The following is an 8,503-nucleotide window of genomic DNA, read 5'->3' as shown; positions in this document are numbered from 1 at the left end:
TCTCCACATCCCCTGAGCACTGGGGAGGCCTCTGAGGAGATGCTGAGCAATTGCTGCTGCCAGTTCCTGGTGCTCCTCAGGAAGTCTCCATCCAGCCCTCAGTGCTTCTCTCTGAGGGCATTGGGGAAAGAGCATTCATTGGCAGAGTCTGATCCAAGAGGAGACACAGCCCCGGGCTGGGAAAAGCAGACAGACTTGATTCACTGCAAGGCACCGTGAGTGCTGCAGCTGCCAAAATCCCCGAGGGGAGATGACTGCACAGATTGATCCCAAAGCCTGGCAGAGCCCGGAGCTGTGTGAGCGCTGTGTGCGTGCTGCAGATGGGGCAAGCCTCGGGCAAAGGGGGCTGCAGCCCTCTGGGAGAGCCCAGGAAACAATCCTGGTTGTGTCACCAACCCTGCCACCCCAGCTGCCATCCTGGCTGAAGCACCCCAGTGACATCCCTCTGAACAGTGTTTCCAGACCGAGTTTGCAATACCCCCACTCGTAAAACAGGCGATGCTGCTTTTGGCAGGACTGCTGCAAGCTCACATCATGCTGCAGCAAAGCTGCTCACAGGCACAAAGGTATCTAACCTGTCTATTAAAGTGCTGAAGACAAACTTAAACAAATATCCTCCCCCTCCCCACCAACTTTATTTAAATTAAACACTTTTTACTTCCTGATTTTATGTTAATTTTTTCTCGTTTTTTTAAGGCAAAAAGCCTGGATCTGAGACATCAGCCAGCCTTCTGCTGGCTGACACATCCCTACTGAGGCTACAAAAGCAGAACAAAGGTCTTTAGTAGAAAAATTATTTCAAAATATAAGCAGGTATTTCACAATGAGCTGCTCTCAAAATCAAGTGCCAAATTTCTATTAAAAATTAAACCTTTAAACCAAACACCAGTCAGGTCCCAGCCACTTGCTGGGGAAACCAGCACACTCAAGGATCAACAGAGAAAAGTCTGTAGCCACTGTGCCACATGTATAAAATAACTAATAGCACTGGGCACGAGGATGGTTACTGAATACCTGGAATAATCAAAGAAGGCAGCAATTATTTTTTTTTTCCCTACAGGAGAAAGGTACTTAACAAAATTCCAATTTAAGCATTATTTATAGGGTAAACTTGTCACCAAGACCTCTTGCAGTGGAAATAAATTAGGGCTCATCCATCAAGAGCAAATGCTGCTGTTCCAGCCTGCCCTGGTGCAGTTTCACAGCAGACTAAGCCATCTCCCAGCATTTCCCCAAGCTCCTGGAGCTGATCCCATCTGGGCTGGCTGGTTAATCACCCTTTTGCACAGCACTCCAGATGAAGGCAGCCCCACATTAAGGTAATCTGGAGCTGCCTGATTCAGATAATCAAAGTGACATCCCCAGGGCTTGCCTCCACTGAGAAACCAATACAACACGGCCAGGATGTGAATTACCAGGATGTGAATTACCAGTGCCACAAGCCTTTGCCTTAGGTCCTCCTTCTCCCCACCAAAATTAACATCTCCCTGTTCAGCACAACCCAGATACACAGTGAACTGGGCTCAGTGACCCAAAGGCAATTTCAGAGTGGAGGGAAGGTGTGGTGATGGAAATTAGTGTAAAAGCTGCAACTTGGCAGGATCAGCTCTGCTGCTCCTTCAGACATTTCAGCTTGGTCTTTGGACATCTTTCCCTGTGGAGGTGGGAATGTCATCTTCTTCACTTCCTACCCCTCTCTTATTTTAAGTAATGAATCATGCTTTACTTTTCCTTCTTTTCGAGTCCTTCAAAGTTCCAGACTCCTGCAATATCAGCAGCAAATAACCTCTGCTGCTATGAAATGTTATTTTATCATTGTTAAGTGTCATTTGTCATAGCAGAATGACATTTCTGATTTCTTAAAATGTTCCCCATGTCAGAGACCTTGGTTCCCCCCTAATTAGCAAATTCCTTTCTGGTATTCAGAAATAAAGGACATATTACACTCTAAAATCTCAGGATTAACTGGAGGTCACATCCAGCATGGCTGTGAACCCCCTGAACCATGGGAAGAGGTGAGAAGACCACGGACAGCATTGAATCATTTTTGTCAGAGAAAGATGATTTTATAGACTTTTATAACAGAACACGAGACCTTGGAAATAATTTCTGTATGAGAAAATGACAGGGAAAAGCAAAGCAGCAAAGCAAAGTGCCCCAGAGCTGATGGCTCACCCCAGAGCAGCAGGCACGGTGTCCTTCAGCTGACACAGCTTCATTAGCAGCCAGGCTCTGCATCTGCTCCAAGGTGCCAAACACAGCAGACTGACAGCCCTCCACTGCCTTTATTTGTCCTATTAGTGAGAGGAACAGGGAATCAATTAGCAGCCAGGCTAATTAAGTGATACACAGTGTGGACTAACACCCCAAAGCCTCTCTCAGCCCACAGTGGAGGCTGGACCAGCATCCCATCACCCTGGGGCTGCAGGAGCTTCAAGGGGGAAGTCAGAGACAAACAAGGACAAATTTGGGCAAAGTGTGAGATGCTGCATTGTGCAGATGGAGCCATTAATCCAGTCTGTCCCAGAGAGCAGGGACAGACTGGAGCTGCTGTGGGGCAGCTCTACCCACAACCAGCCCTCCCCACCCCATCTTCGCATTTTTTGTAAAGCTCTTCTCATCCTCACATTTCTTTAAGTTCTTCCCTGGTGTGAAAAACCTGTTTGGACTTTGGTGAGACTTTTCTAGTTGAATCCTAACAGTAAAGCACCTTTTACAGGCAGCAAATTACTGGCCAGCATAAAAAATACAAAAACCCAAGAGGAAACAGAAAGTAGGAAATCCAGGAAAATAATCACCCACTTGGCCAGAGTGAAAACAGCAGATTGCTTTGCGAGCTTATCCAGACCATGTGCAAGTACCCAAGATTTTTCCCTTTTAACTGTAAAGTAATCTATACCTACCCACTTGTGAACTTTAGTGAAAATAATGAACTGGCACATATTTATAGCAAAAGTCATGGCACATTAGGTATTCCAAAGGACTTATGTAAGCGTCACTTTCTTTAATGCAGCTTTAGAGAAACTGCTTTAAGAACCTTTATCAGCATAAAACATATTTTGAATTTAATGGAAATTAGTAATTGGCATGGCAAAGTCAAAGCCATCTGAGTGGGATGACTTAACCTTGTTGGACAGTATTTTTCACCAACTACAAAGGGTAATCTGCCAGTGGAGATAGGAAAATTCTCTTCTATTGTCAAATGCAGTGAAACAAAGGAGGAAATTTCTGCAGTGGATGGGGACTCTTGGAAATAAATGGAATATGGTAAATTCTATGGGAAAAGGTGCTTTCTCCAAAATAAATCAAATTAACCCTAAATTGAGGAAACTGAGTCAGAGCAATGTCCCTATGACTAAACAAAGCACTGGTGTTTAATCTGGCCTCAGCCTCTCTCTCCTAAGCAGGAATTTTCTTCTGACCAGGCTGGAGGGTCCTGGTGTGAATTTCCCTCTGAAGTCCTCTGCTCTGAAATATTTGTACCTGCTTCACACCCATTCAGTGGTCGACTCCAAAACACATTTTCTATGCAAATGGCAGAGCCTAAGGCTTGGGTTTCCTTTCAGAGTCCAGGGCAGCCAAGTCCTGTGTTGTTACACATTCCTGAATTTGTTCAGCTAGATGTATGAATTAAACATACATTTACATATGGAGAAGCCTGACAAGGCTTTGTGGAGTTTAATTTATGCCCTGAAATTTGCTGAGCTTTGTCTCTTACCCTGCCATTCTTGCAAAGAACACCCAACCCCACTTACCACGGTGGATGAATTTGGGTAAAAGCCACTTTCTTGGGTCTCAGGATAATTTTGTGATTTGGGGTAGTTAAGGACACCTCAGGCTTGGGATGCATCCTTCTGTAGCTACAAGCCATCTGCTGGCTATCATTCCTTCACAAATTCACTTCCCTGCTGTCATCAAATAGATCCCTATTAACAGGAAATGAAGCTCCCCGCAAAAAAACAAAGAAAAAAAAAAAAAACAAAATAAAACAACAGAAAAAAAGGGGAAAAACCCAAAAAAACACCAAACAAATTTTGCTTAAAACCAACAACATAACCTCAAACCCCCTCTGAAGAAGGACAAGTCAAGGTCCCCCATAGGAGGGGGTAATTCTTATTTATCCTGAATTCAGCCAGCCTGTGGGTACTGCAGGGCTGACTGCAGCCTCCTCCTGGCCAATCCTTCTTGCTGGCTCCTGCTGCTCCCTGAGACTGCAGTGGTGTTATAAAGCCTTCCTATTAGCTATTTAAAAAGAGATCATTTTGGATTACAAGACTTCTCCTGAATTCTTCTATTTTATGGCACTTATCACTTGCTGAATTTTTGAATTCTTCATTAGAAGCACCAACCACATAAAAGCAAGAGTGGTTACCAAGGATGGTTGGGTTCCAAATGAAAGCCCAAATCCCACAGGAGTTAGAGCAGTGAAGATTTGTAGCCTACTAAAATCTAAGATCTAATGAAATCTCCAGCATCCCTGTGCCACTAAATGTATCACTTCCCTTGAACAAAATGAAACTGCTGTACCTCCAAGGTTTTCTAGCACTTAGCCAATTTAATTTCTACTTTACATATATATAATTTGCTTTTGTTGTAAAACTCTGAGAAACATATTGTCCACCTGTCACTGTCTTCCAGAACCTCCAGCACTGAACTGATAATGCAACCTTTCATAGAAATAGTCCTTACTCTCCACCATGAACCCCTTGGGGCAAGAAATAATTTTTCCCCCCTTTTTGCGTGTTGTGCCTGACACAGCAGGGGCCAGATTCACATCAAGCAGCACATAATAGGATCTACAGCATAATGAGTGATAACAAGCAGAGTGGTAAATGATGTCATTTAGTGGATACTGTCCCTGCGGTTCACTGATGGCAGTTTTTTTTATTGAACAGGCTTTTCTTCACAGTTTCTTACTGATTTAAAAGTCTGCCTCTATCATTATGCCTGTCTGGGTCTCTATTTAATGCTTTCCTACTGCAGCTCCTCTTCTCCTGTCCCTCTTTCTCAGACTGCTTCAGGGAGCTGGAGACTCTGTTCCTGTGTATCTTTCCTTTCCCCTTTCCTTCCCTTCCCTTCCCTTTCTTTTCCCTTCTCTTTCCCTTCCCTTTCCCTTTCCCTTTCCCTTTCCCTTTCCCTTTCCCTTTCCCTTTCCCTTTCCCTTTCCCTTTCCCTTTCCCTTTCCCTTTCCCTTTCCCTTTCCCTTTCCCTTTCCCTTTCCCTTTCCCTTTCCCTTTCCCTTTCCCTTTCCCTTTCCCTTTCCCTTTTCTTTCCTTCCTCTTTCCTTTCCCCCCTTCCCCTTTCCTTTTTCTCTTTTCCTTTCTTTTCCAGTTTCACTTGCCAGCTGGGTAAGCACTGTGGACAGCCAGGTGCTTCTGAAGGCCACAGTGGGACTGCCACCACAGAGCAGCAGATTTGCCCCTAAACCAGAGATGATCTCCACAATCTCACACTTCAGAACACGCAGCAGGAGCTGATACAGGGCTGCCTGGTATATTTCAATTAATCATCTTGCCCTCATCCCATCTGCCACCTCTTTGCTTTGGTCAGGCTCACCCAGCTCCCAATTTCAGAGCACTCAGTGCAGAAGAGCAAATTGAATCCAATCTCTCAGCACAACCTCCAGCATCTGCTGCCCACCCTGGGATCCCAGCACAGGCTGCTCAGCCCCAGCCTCATCTCTCTTGTCTGTACCACAGCTCCCATTAGACCAAATCAAGAACACATTCATTAATTTGTACCTCAACTCGGAAGTTTCACTGAGAAACATATTTAAATAAATGTTAGAAATAACATTGTTAGAAATAATCAAAGTAGCTCTGCTCTGTGTGGAAACACCTTTTGGCCACGTCTTGTCATTATTTGCAGGGCAGCAGAGCCAAGAGCCCCAGCTCACCCTGGGAAGTCATCTCTGCAGGTCAGAACCAAGTGAGAGATGCAGGTGAATAAATGGAGGGATGGGAAAGCAAAACAGGGAAAGATAGGCAAATTTCCAAGGCTTATACCATGTGCTCCTTTGAATAAGAACCACACTTATATGCGTGTGGTTTTCATTATTAATATTTTTTAAAAGCTACTGAAATATAAACAGAAGTAAATAATCAGAGCAGTGTGTTTACCTCCAGCAGTCTTACCTGTTTTTTATAACAGAATTTCTCAACAATTCATAAATTTTAAATAAGATGCTTTTAAAGCCATAACCATGATGTTTGATTTATTACAGATACTGAGGCCAGGGTGGTTTCTGGCACAACAGCCAGGGCAGGAGGAGGCAGCACTGCAGTCAGGCAGTTCCAACACTCTCTGATGAAGAGGGTGAAGTCCCACCAGCCCCAAGACTTTGATATCACAGCCAGCTGTTTCCTGAGTTCTGTCCATGTGTTTGCCCCTGAGAACACCCTGTCCTGCATGGGCTCTCTCTGCATTGGCCATTCATGGGTTTCAGCAGATCTCTGAACGAGACGTGATTGTCCTTTCTGTACCAAATCAACTCAGCAAAATGATGAGTCTGGGTGAACTAATGGAAATCCTATCATCCACCAGCCCAGTTCCACTCTGCTTTCTTTTGGAGGATGCTACCTCAGGCATTCACTAATTTGCCATTCATTACTTTTTCTGGAGCCCAGCTGCACTGGCTCTACCCCTCATTTCTTTTCCTCACAGCACAAATCATTTTGATGCCTGCATAGCTCTGAACCAGAGCAGCCATTCCTTCCTGCTCAGCTCAGCCTGGTCCTGCTGCTGGAGAAAATTCATGTGCCTGCTGTTCCCATCCATCCCTGCAAAGCGGGAGGGCAGGGCTATGTTTAATAAAAAATATCTTACATTGTTTACTGACCAAAGAGTTGCTCGACAGATGCTCCATTCTTAGCCATGCTTAAATTATTCCCTAAGCAAACAATACAAACTGCACACTTCATCTTACCCAACACAAAAATAAACACAACACACAAAATATATGGTTCTGGTTTAAGTTCCCATATAAAGAACACTGATTTCTACTTTGCTTGAATATTTTCTGCATAATGTTTGCCTGGTAATTATTCTTTTACTGGCTACAACAAATTAAATGCCAGAACCTGTTTATTCTGTGAATTTTTAAGTCTAATAGTGAGTCTCCTATTTCAGCTTAAATAATGTTGTTGATGAGATACCCCTTGATGGATTGTATACATAAAGCCAGATACAGAGATTAAAAAAAACCCAAGAGCTAGGTTTTTTTCCTTGTTTTTCTTAGTTTACCAAAGATGCAGGTCAATAAATAAAACAGGTCCATTTGCCCTAAAATAGAGGTGTTTGGGTGTCTTGTAGAGGTAAGAAAAGACACCACCTGCAAGATCACTGCAGATCTTTGCTGCTTTGGGTCCTTCCTACCACATCCCCATGTCCTGTCTCAGATGCAGCCCGAGGATGGAGGGGATGGGGTGAGGCTGGAGCTGAGGGGTCCCAGGGCTCTGGGACCAGTCCCCTCCTTATCCCAGTATGGCCCTGGGACACCAGACTGGGAGCCACTGAGGCCAGCCCAAACCACAGAGCCCTGTTCCTTCTGGCCAGGGATGCCTTGGTGGCCTCTGCCCATTCTCAAGCCAACAAGCCCCAGGGTCATCCCTGCCCAGCACTCCAGGCACTCCAAGGAAGGTGGAGGAAAATCCCTTTTCATCCTGACCTTTGAAATAAGGACCTGTGTCTAACATATCAGACACCAGATCTCATCTGGAGTGAAAATGTCCAAGGAAGGACCTGATCCATCGTGGCTCTTTATCCTGGGCTCACTCTGGGCTGCTCATAGCTTGGAGTAAGATCCTGTCTGAAGTTCCCACGTGCACTTAGTATAAATATTTCCCACTAATTAAACAATTTGCTCACGAGCTGTAAATGGATTAAGCCTGGCAAAGACCTTGTGTATCTCTAAAGCCACCTTATGTTAATCCACAAACAAATTATATCAATTTATTTCACACAAGAAAGCAGAGGGAGTAAGAATCAATTTAGAAACACCCTGGCACTGCCAGGAGCTTATATAATTTTCACTGCAAAAGCAGATGTTGGGCTGTTCTCTTGCTTTCTTGAAGCCAAAAACCAAAAGTAATGTGTAACACAGGTCTCCAAAGCCCCAGAGCTGCCATCCACCTGCTGCCAGCAGCTCCTGCCAATTGCCATGTGCTTGGAGTCCACCAGGGATGTATTTTTGTATTAAGACTTTTTTTAACAGGGTCAGGGACAAGTTCCTGCCTTGCTTTCACTACTGACAAACTTAAAATTGTCAGCAGCAAGGAGTGCAAGGGCTGGCAGGGCCCAGTGTGTGTAAGTCACAAGCTGCAGCAGGGCTTCCCCTGGGCACAAGTCACTGCTGGGTTTTGGATCTGTCTCACCATGTCACTTCCCACCCAGTTTATATAAAGAGAAGTCAATCAAAAGAATAAAATGGGTCTGATTTATTGGGGTGTTTCTTCAGATTTAGGCAATTCCACCCAAAACGCTGCTTCAGAAATGCAGAAAAACT

This window comes from Melospiza melodia, chromosome 14 (assembly GCF_035770615.1).
Source record: "Melospiza melodia melodia isolate bMelMel2 chromosome 14, bMelMel2.pri, whole genome shotgun sequence".
In the NCBI taxonomy this organism is placed as follows: domain Eukaryota; kingdom Metazoa; phylum Chordata; class Aves; order Passeriformes; family Passerellidae; genus Melospiza; species Melospiza melodia.
The sequence above is the reverse complement of the archived record's forward strand: the minus strand, read 5'-3'. Positions refer to the sequence as shown.